At 46.6% G+C, this 11,836-nt stretch overlaps 1 long non-coding RNA gene across 1 annotated transcript; it reads left to right on the top strand.

The window, feature by feature from the left end:
* The first annotated feature begins 999 nt into the window (after nucleotides 1-999).
* LOC146206667 (uncharacterized) lies at nucleotides 1,000-8,291 on the top strand. Its single transcript, XR_014704486.1, has 3 exons — nucleotides 1,000-1,131; nucleotides 2,522-2,647; nucleotides 7,432-8,291. It is a non-coding gene; the product is annotated as an uncharacterized LOC146206667 (long non-coding RNA).
* The last annotated feature ends 3,545 nt before the right edge of the window (nucleotides 8,292-11,836 follow it).

The raw sequence follows: 11,836 nt of genomic DNA on the forward strand, positions 1-11,836 counted from the left end.
CGTTTCGAAGAAGACGGTTCTTCCAGGAAGGGTAGTGTAAATTTTTAATCATGCATTTTGGTTATGTATAGCACAGTGACATGTGATTACTTGCATCAAATACCAAACTAGGTTAACTAGAACGCAGGTATTTGCTCATGTTTCTACATTGCTTTGATGGTATGGAATGCGTAGGATGAATATGTGCATCATTTATTTAATTTCATATCAACTGTACACATGCTGACAGAAGCAGTGCCGGCAAACTGGGTTATTTTGTAGTGATAAAGCAAGCATGCAAGATTACAATGTTAGCGCAGAACACATAACACTACTGTAAACTGTTAGCTATGTAAAGTGCGTGTGTGTGAGGGATACCTTGTCGCATCTTTTCATTTTCTGTTTCACGTGCACTTAATAAAAATGGGAAACGATATCTGCTGTTCTCTGCTATTTCTATACTGCGGTCGGGTACGCTTGCTCGCGAGCGCTATGCTTCCCAGACGGCCACTGACGTCCGACGGACAACCGAACTCGGCCGCAACTCGGCGGCCGATTTCGGACGTCCGCCGGAATTCCGGCGTACGTACGAAAGCGGATGGTCGAATCCGTTCGCCCAGCGGACAGCCGCCGTACGTCCGCCACTGGATTTGCTTTTACACAGCTATGATATAGTTTGTAGTCGTCGTGCTCGTCTGAACTGCGTATAAATCAGTAATACCGTCAAGTCTGCATTATACGATGCCAGAGCGAATCGATGCGATAGAAAGCGTTTCCATTAAACAGTTTTTTTTTATTTTCCGCTTGTTTCATCGTTGAATTCTTCCATCAAAAATTTTTGATTAAAAGTTAAATGACCATTAAACATTTTTCTATCATGATGTTTCGGTGAAATTTTAATCAGTGGCTGAATAGACGCAGCAAGCAGCAAGCTCAAAAAGAACGAAACCGAACCTATCCTCAAAAAAATCTGAAATGAGCCAATCCAATCCACCTGATAAGTTGAAGTTTAGTCATGGAAGATTGCTTCATGTTTCGGTGTTCTGTATTTTCTGCGCAGTTACAAATACCTACGGTTGTAATGCACTGCTAGCATTGTTTTTGCTGTGGCTTTGTGCGGCTGGCACACTTTGTTCACCCGCCGATTCCAAAGTAAGTATTTCACCGAACTTTTGTTTCTTTAGTGGAACTTTTCGATGCACCGATAGTGGTAGCTTTTGGGTAAGGAAACAGCTCTGTACAGCAGCCGAACGGTCGAGTGTTTTAGGCGAGACTGACAGGATGGCTCCGCGCCGACTAACTAAAGTGCAGCCTCAAGTCTGAGGGCCATTTTATCGGCATTACTGGATGCTGGCCAGTAAGCCGCGCAACTTCTCTGTCTCTGATAAAGGAGTGCCTGCCCGAGCTTTAAAGGAGTTAATTTGTTAACCATGCGCAACGTGCTGAGTTGTAAAAACTATACGAGAAAACTTTTGCACTCCTCGAGCCTATCGTGCGACATGCCTACACTTGTGAAAACGTCGCGAGTGTTTTTTTTTTTTTTTTATTATTATTATTATTTTTTATAATGGACAGCCGCTGATCTTTCTCTCTCGAGCTTTACGGCAACTACAGTTTCTAGAAGAAACGGCTGTAGATACTAAATAACTAAAGGTTTAGTACTCTCCTTCAGCTTTGACGAACCAGGACAGCACCTTGCGCATGTTGGTTATGCATGTGGGACCGAACCGCGCAGAACAACCGGACAAGGAGATGAGAGAAAAAAAAAAGTCAGCACTTGTCTTTTTCTTGACCCGTTGTTCTGCGCTGTTCTGGCACGAATTTGACATACCGCCGCCGCGATACAGTTGGGCTGTGAGCTCTGGTACCTGCAACGCCTTCTTTTATGCAAAACAGGCATACTGGGAGGCCATGCAAGCCGCGGGCTCAAAAAAAGAAAAAGAAAAAAAAAAAAGAGTTGAGCAAAAGTGAGATGAAAACAAAATTGTTGTTGCTTTGTCCTTACAGATATTCAAAGGCTCCTCAGAACTTCACTGCAATATTGACAGCGAGATGATGCCAAAGCTACACTAGAGCCATGCAGCACCTTATAGTGCATGATACTGAGCTTATGTCTCGCACTGAAAGCTCTTACCATGTTCTTAGATTATCATATTAAAGTAGCTTTAAACCCATGCTTGTTAATACAGTGATAGCCATAAATTGAATCTAGGGCATCATGCTCACATACAAGGCTTCTGATAACCGCTGGTCACATGATGTGGGCTATAGCAGAAACCTGTACCTGGTCATCTTACAAGCATTTGTGCAATTGATGCTTTTAATGTGTTGTAAAAGCTTTTGTGTTCTGTTTCTGTATGGGAATGCTTTCCTTATTTAAGGCTAACATTTGGCTTGCTACAGCAAAACCTGTACCTAGTCATCCTAAAAACAGCACCGCAGTTGTTGCTTTTAGTGTGTTGTAAAAATATTTGTGTTCTACTTCTGTATGGCAATGCTCTTCTCGTTGAAGACTAGCATAAGGCTTCCAAAAATTTTTCAGATGCCATTTGCTGTAGCCGATTTCGTAGGCCAACAGGAAGCAGCATTTTGAACATGGAAAACTGTCATCCACGGGGTAAAAACAGCAACATCCCTTTGCATTCTCATTTCTTTGGTATGGCTAAAAGTGAGTATTGTATCATTATCTATATTATTAATATTGAATCATGATTGTCAGTGTTGAAGTTGTTTGAGCGTGATGATTTTAAACACACAGGACATCCCTTCGACATTAAGGTTTTAGCTTGTTTACATGTAGGATGTAGAACTGGTTTCAACAAACTTTATGCAGCAAATTCTTTTTACATTGTCCACCATGTTTCTTTTTGTCACTGTCCATTGAAGTAAATAACCAGTATTTTACGTTTACACAGTCGTCCACTCTTAGCTTGAATGGGAATGTGTGGCATGCAGTTTGCAAAATAGCAATGCATTCGTCACAGCCATGCATCAAGGCTAAGTGGCTTGTGCGTAGAGGGACCAGCCGCTCCAGCTTCACGTCATCTGCCTCTTTGCTCCGGTGTGCAGACGTGCATTGAGGCAAAGTGGTTTATGTGTAGAGAAGCCAGGAGCTTCTTTGTCACATCTGGCTGTTTGTTACGGTGTGCAGATGCGCATCGAGGCAAAATGGCTGATGCGTAGAGGGACCAGGAGCTGCTGCTTAACGTCCTTCGCCTCTTTACTACAGTGCACAGCCGTGCATTGATGCTAAGTGGCTTGTGCATGGAGGGCCCAGGAGCTGCAGCTTCACGTCTGCCTCTTCGCTTAGGTACGCAGGTGCGTATTGAGGCAAGATGGCTTATGCATAGAGGGACCAGGAGCTGCTGTGTGGCGTAGTCTGTATATTTGCTATGGTGCGTATCGAAGTACAATGGGGGGGCTCATGTGTAAAGGTACCATGAGCTGCTGCGTCATGTCGTCTGCCTCTTTACTATGGTGCGCAAGCATGCATCAAGGCAAAGTGGCTTATGCATAGAAGGACCAGGAGCTGTTGCTTCACATCTGCTATGATGCGCAGCTGCGTATTGTGGGTGGTGGTGGAAAACATTGCCATCAGATACAAATACAGGAGGTTACTCACTAGCTGACCCTGAGGGGGCCTGACCTGACAAAAACAAGGGGTCCCTAGTTTGAGACCCCAGTGGTGGTAGAGGGACTAGAACTGGTACTTCACGCTGTCTGCCTCTTCGCTACGGTGTGCAGCTGCGATGGATGCAGTGGCATCTCAAAAAGTGCATGCCACGCACTCGCATGTTCAGCCTGAGTAAACGACTGTGTACCAGCTATAGCTTTGTTATTCATAGAATAAACCTAGGCCAAGTTGGATAGCTCACCTCATATGTGGTCAGCAAAGAAAAGCCACTCCAGAAAATCTGATGCATTTCATAGGATTCGTATTCATATACATGCTACTGACAAGTCAGATTCTTCACCCTCAGAAATGCCAGAAAAATAACCAAGGGTGCGTCTGTAATAGTCTAGCTTGCTCTTTCTCTGCAGACTTGAGTCAGATGTGTGTTCCATTGCTGTGGGTGGGACAGGTGTGAATCTTTGATTTTAAGCTTGCAACAAGTATGTTATTGTAGTTTAAAGGCAAAATGGTACTAATAATCGTAGCCCCCCGTGGCCTTTATCCCCTTTTAATAGTGTTGCTAGACACTGAATTGTTAGTTTACTCTGCACTGTTTCTGTCTAGTTAATGTGCGGAGATGTACAGCCTCGTCCACTTCTAGCTATAACATGCTCACCGCCTTCAAAACGCTGTTGCGTTCGAACCGGCCACACAATAAAGCTAAGTGGCAGGCCATGTGAAGCAGCACATCCGGGTCCCTGTGTGTGTGCACCGATTTGCATCGATATGTGGCTGTTTCGTACGTAATGTTGATTTGAAAGCAGTGTCTGTGTTATAGCTAGAAGTGGACGACCCTGTACATATATTTATATGACTTGGAGTTGTCGACTTTGCACTTAGAAACATTGTAGCGTTATCTGATGTATTGCTTTCATTTCTTTAATGATTTCTGTAAGGGATCGGTGGGTATGCTAGGCACCATTGTTAGTCTGCTCTTTTTGGGTCACCTGTTCAATGCCCAGCTGCGGCCGTCTCCCACTTGCCCTCGGACAGGAGGCAGAGAGACGCGCACAGAGAGGCAGCTACAGCAGCTACAGTGCTTAACGGAAACATAGGCAGAGAGGGAAAGAAGTCCCCTCTTCCGAGGACTTTGCTGTCGCACTCGAAGACGCGGGGACAAGCAGTTTGTTCTCGTTGCTGTGTCATGTAGGGGGCTCATTTTTATTTCAGGAGCTTTACGAACAGTATACAACTAAGGGGTCCTTAGTACTAAGCGTACTAAGGGGTCCTTAGTACTCTGACTGGACCCATCACCCGGAGGTAGCACAGCTTTGAAACGAGCACCTCTTTTGGAAGAACTGCTTATCGTTCAAAGAAAAAACACTGTCAGGTTGAAGGGTGTAAGGCCCTCTTCCTTGTTGGGGAGCCCATAAAAGTGACAATTATTCAGTGCAGGCGCGCTGAGTGGGGTCTCGTTGAGGATTCCAACCCTGGATGTCAACAATGGTGGGAGATGGCGGCGTTGAAAAAGGGCAAGTGTGTAACAGTGACGGTATGATGCAGAGCGGGAGGATGTGGGTTGGCTCTTCTGATGTGGTCCGCAATGGTGCTGACTCGGATGCCAATAATTGCAATAATTGCCCTGTAAAAGGAGCCGCCAAGGATGCAAGCTTTGGGCAATGGTTGCGCACGTGGGACACCGTTTTGATGGGTTCTATTTATTTTTTCTCTTTTTTTTCCTAGGGGAGAGAGTTTGGCATGTGACCTAGTGAGCCAATCATTTCGAGGTCCATTCTCTAAATTCCGTTTGTTGTGAAACGAATTTGTTGTCCCTTTTGCATTGCTTGTATTAGGGAGAGGATGAAGAACTTATGAAAGTGGAAAGACATGCCAAAATGTTTGTTAGCCAGTCATGTGTGAGTTCGTTGTCATTGGGGATGAGAAATGTGGGCGGTGTCCCGAAGTTAATGAAACGGCCCCGCGGCCTGGAGAACTCGTTCTGAGCTAGATTTTGATCTCTTTCCTCTTCGGCATAGATCATGGTCATTGTTTCACCTGTTGTAAATACGTACATTCATGTATAAAATTTTCAGTTCATCTTCCTCTCCGTGTGCAAGTTGTTGTGGCCAGATGCAGTAAATTCACTATGTTCATTTCTATATAACGTGCCTTTCTGAAGATGGTGAGCTCTTTTGTCCAATCCTGTAAGAAAGCAGCAAAGCGCTCCCAAATCTTCCACAAAACTGTGTGATATCTTTGATACTAACTGCGGCTTGGTGTCACTCAAAACATGTAGTTGAGGTAGATTTCTTCCCCCCCCCCCTCTTTTTGTTCGTTCAAATGAGGACCAGCGGACGCTAACTCTTGCTCTTGTAATGCCCTAGGCCCCGCCTTAAGGCAGTACTCCAATGTCAATACCATTTTTATAGCTATGGGTGTCCAACAGCACTAATGTCTTTTATACACTTCTTTTACTAATCTCTTACCCAAGTGGTGGCTTATACTGCGGGGGCGAAAGTCTCTGGACAGTATGTCTGGAGATTTTGGACTAGAATCGCGATGTAAACGAATTGTGACCTTATTTCTCTTGCACACATGAAAGAACTAACGTTCAACTTTCACATCTACAAGTATGGTCCGAGTTTCCTGGTCGATGTAAAAGTTATGTGCTTTGATTGCAGTTTGTGTAGTCCACACACTTGTCCCCGATATTACATAGGGGCAAATTAGGTGCCTTTACAGGGGCAGTTTCTTTGGCGCCCACTACCTTCCCCATAAAAAAGCTACAGTGTTGCTTGTGAACAGCTGGCTGCATTTATAAATACTATTATTTTTTTTGTAATTTGTTGTGCGTAGTTGAGAAATCCATGACATACATGCACAGCTGGTTGCCAGAATTATGCAACCATATTTCAGTAACTAACATCCATGCTGCATGCTGCCGGTAATACATCAGAAGCTTGTGGTTGTCAGCTTTTTGTGTTTTGTGTAACTATAAGCCTTGCTATTGTAATGTCACATATAGCGCTGTGGGCAAACAAATAACTTTACTTTTAACTCTTGCAGAAGCATGAACACTGCGCAATCACTGCAGCGGGCTATGCTTCCACATTGGGCTTTAGCCACATGTCAAATGTCTATCTTTATTCTGCTGCAGCAGCTTGCATGTTATCAGATAAGTTCCTTCGTCGCAGCTGCTCTAAGGAGACACTTTCTAGACGCTTGTAGCCTAGATGTTGATGTCGATATACCCCCGACACGCCCAGGGAATGTCTTCGGTAGAGGGTACATGGAAACCAGCGAAATGTGCAGTTTACAGAACAAAAAGGTAACAATTTTAAATGATGTTATTATTGATCACTTCTTTTCAGAGCAGGAACAATGACTTTAGAAATCTGCCTGTTAAACCGCTCAAAAGGCAGGTTTCTGCCGCCAATGCGTACCTGTGTAATACTGCAATGCTCTGGCTGTGCTTTATGTTCATATACAGCTTTATGCTTAGTTTCTCTGCATGTGCACTCCATGTCTTGGGCATTGCTGAGGGCGCATAGCAGCAAGCATAACATGCCATGTTTGGTCAGATGCCATTTGCTGTACATAAAAACATTAAAATACTGAATGCCAGGTTCTGGTCAAACTACGTTTGTATCTTTTATTCTGCATGGGTTTTGCTGCAGTTATATGACCTTTCTATATAGTATGTGACAGTTCTGAATGGAGATGCATGCGTACAGTGCCATCTGGAAAAAGCAATTGAGAGAAACTGGCAGTTGCCCTTGGAGATGTGTAATCAAAGTTCAGCACAGATAACTTGAATTTCATTTTCCCTTCTATTGCAGGAGGAGCCCAGCCTGTTCTTTCCATCTTAGGCCTGAAAGACCAGCAACAGCTGATCGAGCAAATGCACAGGATAGTAACTGCTCCTGGTATCCCGGCCTGCGGAGGCCACCCACAGAGAACTTGATCATCTCCTCGTTAATTCCGAAATATTAGGTTTCAATAAATACCTTTTCCTTCACCACCTCCCCAAGGGAAGAGCTGTCACGGCCAAGGATAATTAAAAAAAATTATTCAAGTAGATTCTTAATACTCCAGTTGGCCTGCATTTTACCATGCCATTCCTTAACATCGATATTTTTTTAGTGTAGACTATTTATGCATGCAGTTTTTGCAATAAAGCCAAAAAAAAATGCTTTTTTTTACAACCTCGCATGCTGGTATGCCTATGCACTTAGCATGTTTTCAGGAATGGTGCATTTGTGTAAAGCTCAGCTAGCATATGTGCCTCTTTGATGGAAGTTATAATTGCACACTACTGTTCAGTGCTTTGTGCGTGAAAGTAAAGCAGACAACAGGAAACTTGAACCTGTTGCATATTCTGTTGTCTGCTTTACTCTCACGACAAAGGCATTGAGCACTAGTATGTGACTGAAATTTCCATGGCACATGCTTGCTGAGCTTTACACAAATGTTATTGGCAAGTTTTTACACCAATAGCGGGCCCTGCAAGCATGTTCCGGGAAACGTCCGAATGTCCGCCTCCGGCTGCCCGTCGGACGTCCGTGGGACGCGATCCGGATCCACGAACGATAGTCCGACGGATGTCCGCTGTACGTATATCGAACATAACCGGACTTCCGTCGGATGTCCGAAGGTCCGAAAACGGACGTCCGTCGGTCGACCGTCGGACGTCTATGGCCGTCTGGGCTTGTGGTTTTTCTTTCCATCACACTGTTCCTGCCGCGAGCCGGTCGCGCCGCGGCAGAACGATGATGCGGTAGAAAATCCACGGGCAGAGCGTTTTCCCGGGCACGGGCGCACGCGAGCGCGCGACCCGCGCTGCTTGAAGCAACCTACCGACACCCCCTTCAGCGCACCGTTTTTTTGGACCAGTCCGCTATACGGCCTCCCCCGTCAAGTCCATTATTTACGCGCCCCCTCCCGCTGTAATCCTAGCACCATAGAGTTAATACAAAGACTCTAGAGGGAAAGCTGCCCGTTCACCCAATGCATTCGAGGGGTGACCGCGTGATTGCCGCCATTATCCCACTGTTCATTGGTTGCCAGATGAATTTTACTTGCTAAATCTGGCACATGAAGATGGTTTGAAGCTGGCAACTTGGATCGTGGGAAGATGGCGGCGTGCAGCTAACCGACGGCGGGCGGCTACTGTTCAGTAGGTGCTGTAAACAACGGCAGAATCGTCGCGTGTGGAGCATTTCTAGTGATATGTTGCGTCGCGTACCTACTGTAACATCACACAGGTGTCCTGATTCTTCTGAGTTGTTATCGCAAGGCCGGCTATCCCTGCGATTGTTTCGCGCTTCGCATGCATTTCGTCCGTCGAGCGCACATGCATCTCTTCTGTGCCCGATCACCTGAAAATATGTCAGAAATTTGCTTTGGCGCAAGACGACGACCACAGTATATTAAAAAAGACGGTGACGAATTCCACAGCAACGGCCCTTGGCCTATCCGGGATGGCTAGTTCTGCATACAGTAAATGTCAAAGGGTGGTCGTGTGTGTTTACTGTTGATCTGCTACGTCTGCTCGCAAACATGGTTTCCAATTGTTCTACATCATTCCTTTATGGCCAGGAAGGTGCCTGAAAGATTATATAATATGCTTGAAACTTGAAAACAATGTATAGAAATTTCCTACAGTTGTGTTATCGGCAGCGGTTTTTAAAACTTTTGTTCAAACCTTTGTTCATTTTTGACGCAGTGAGCAGAAACTGTGCTGGCCACAATGATAAATTTGATGATGGCGGCGAACCAGTGAGAAGCTCGTTTCCCTGCCCAGCTTTCCCTCTAGAGTTTTTGTATTAACTCTATGCCTAGCACACCCCTGGCTAGAGCACTATACCGCTGCCACAGGCCACAGCGATGACACCGGTGGCGCCACCTCGTTGCCTTGCGGGCTCGAAATAACTTTTTGCAACAAAACTCGTGAAATACAGCGCAGTTTTGGCCAAGCTAAACTTGATTTGTTATTAAACCTTCTGCAAAACAACTCTGCCCGCCTACGTTCCTTCGCCGAATCTGCATGCGGTCTGCTTTGATTAGCAGCCGACACAGACGATGCGAACATCCGACTTCTTCTGATCGAATGAGGCAAGTACGACAAACACAAAGTTTAGCGAGCCCTCTATGAATGATTTTATTGCAGCAAAACACGACGAGGTGTTGGCGGCGCGCTGCATGCATGCGCATGACTGGAAGCGATACCGCGCTGCTTTTTTACCGGGAATGTGTCTTCCGAGTGCGTGAAGGACAGTCGTGCACGGATAGTGACACAAGCTGGCTGCTAAGGCACATCCGGAAGATTCCAGTCCAGCCCATTTTGACATATACATTTCTCATATTCCATGATACCTGTGCGGTTGAGCCGTGCCAGCCATACGTGACGTCGCATCTCGGTGAGGTATCTCGTTCGAGTGGAGTTGTTCGTGTGTATTTCCGGAACCTTAAAATGCCGAGGTCGTTCGCGCAGCTCTTCAGCTTCCGTTGTTTACACTGTGCACGTGCCTATTACAGTCTACGATAGCTCAGTAAACAACATATAGCTGCGGATGCCACTGCTTGTAGAACCGCACGACAGCACTTGATACGTACGTTCGCTCTGTTCGTTCCGTGGACACAAATATGGCCGACTGTGCCTCAATTACCCACAATGCGGCGCGTCAGTGAATACCCCTATACAGAGCCAGCTCTAGCAGGTGCTTCGGTTAATTTGGTCCAAGTTGCAGGGATGGAAATTGAGTCAAATGGATATGCTGAGGTTCAAAGCTGCACGTCTGCTGCTGCGGGCACGAGTTCTCACTTGGCTCTTCTGCTGCTGCCGGCTCCTCGGAAGTATTGTCAAACATCCTTGACGGTCCATGATTGTGTACGTGCGTGTTTTACTGAAAACTAATCATAATTTAAGTATCTGTACGATTACAGAAGAGTTAGATATTACACAGTAATGAGGATCACTGTTTCGGCCAGCTGCAGTTCCTGGAGAATTCCATAAATTTCGCGAATTCCCTGGTTGTTCTTATGAGTCCACTCGAAGATAGCGTGTTTCCGGGCTCTGGTTCCCTATCTTGGAAGTTCGGTGTGTGGTGGTTGCCATAGACAGTTGAATGCGGTTGTGGTCGCTACCGACACTAAACCAACCATCTTCATCGATGTGTATCTGCGTGATGCTGGCTGCCAGCTTAGGCGATACGAGTACGTAGTCTATTGTTGAACGGCTGCTTCGGGCACTCCAAGTGAACTGTCTTTCGCAGTCGGCCCGGAGGTTGGCAATTTCCAGGCCGTGCTTGTGAGCCCAGTCGATCATGATCTGGCCATTGTAATCCTGGTAACCATCCAAGGACTGAATATGCCCGTTAAAGTCGCCCATGAGTATGACCTCTTTACAGGAAGCCCACCTGAATATCCTCTGTGAGGCACTGCATAATTTGGGAATTCCCATCGTGTTGTCCGCACGTCACGGCAAGATATACCACGCCGACGATCACGGGCATATCCAGGATGGTGCCAGTAATCCATATGTGCTCACAGCACGCGCCTATTAGCCTTTCCCACGTAGAGTCGCTTCTCCACAGCATCCCGACTCGTCCTCCTTTGCGGGACCCCTGTTAGCGACTGTTTCCAGCCCAGTGCCATTGTTCGTGGACCGGGGGGGCTCAAGTCCTAAGATGAGTCTCAGCTACCGCGAACAGGGTGAAGTCCTCGTTGTTTAGTGTCTCGAACAGTTCTTCCCCCTTTGCCTCTTTTCGTGCTCCGTGGAGGTTCAGGAAGCCTATGCGAACTGCGGCGGGATGTCTGCGGCGACGTCCGTGGTTTCGTCGGCGCCTTATTGCGGCAGGCGGTGAGCCAGCATCAGGTGGTGCCTGTCTAACTCTCCCACAGCGGCGTACATTGTCGGTAGTGTGGCCTGGGGGCTCCACATTGGGATTGGAGTAGCGGGGGGGGGGGGGGATGTTGGCTATTCCCTGCGCCTGTTGGTGGGGGGGTTGCACTGCTGGCGGTAGCTGAAGAGTGCTCTGCGACTCTGCAGTCTGACTCGTGCATCCTGCGGGTGGGGCCTGTTGGTGTTGCTGGGCTTGTCGGGCTTGCGGTGTCCGGGTGTGCTGCGGCTGTTTTATTCTGTCCTTGTGTTCGTAGCGAGAGCGCTGGGCTAAAATATTTTCGTGGCCTCGCTCACCCTCGGTGGTGTAGTGAATTCTGTCCCTATCCAGCATTGTTGGGGTC

This window comes from Amblyomma maculatum, chromosome 1, assembly GCF_055883805.1.
Source record: "Amblyomma maculatum isolate TAMU_Amacu chromosome 1, ASM5588380v1, whole genome shotgun sequence".
Taxonomy (NCBI): domain Eukaryota; kingdom Metazoa; phylum Arthropoda; class Arachnida; order Ixodida; family Ixodidae; genus Amblyomma; species Amblyomma maculatum.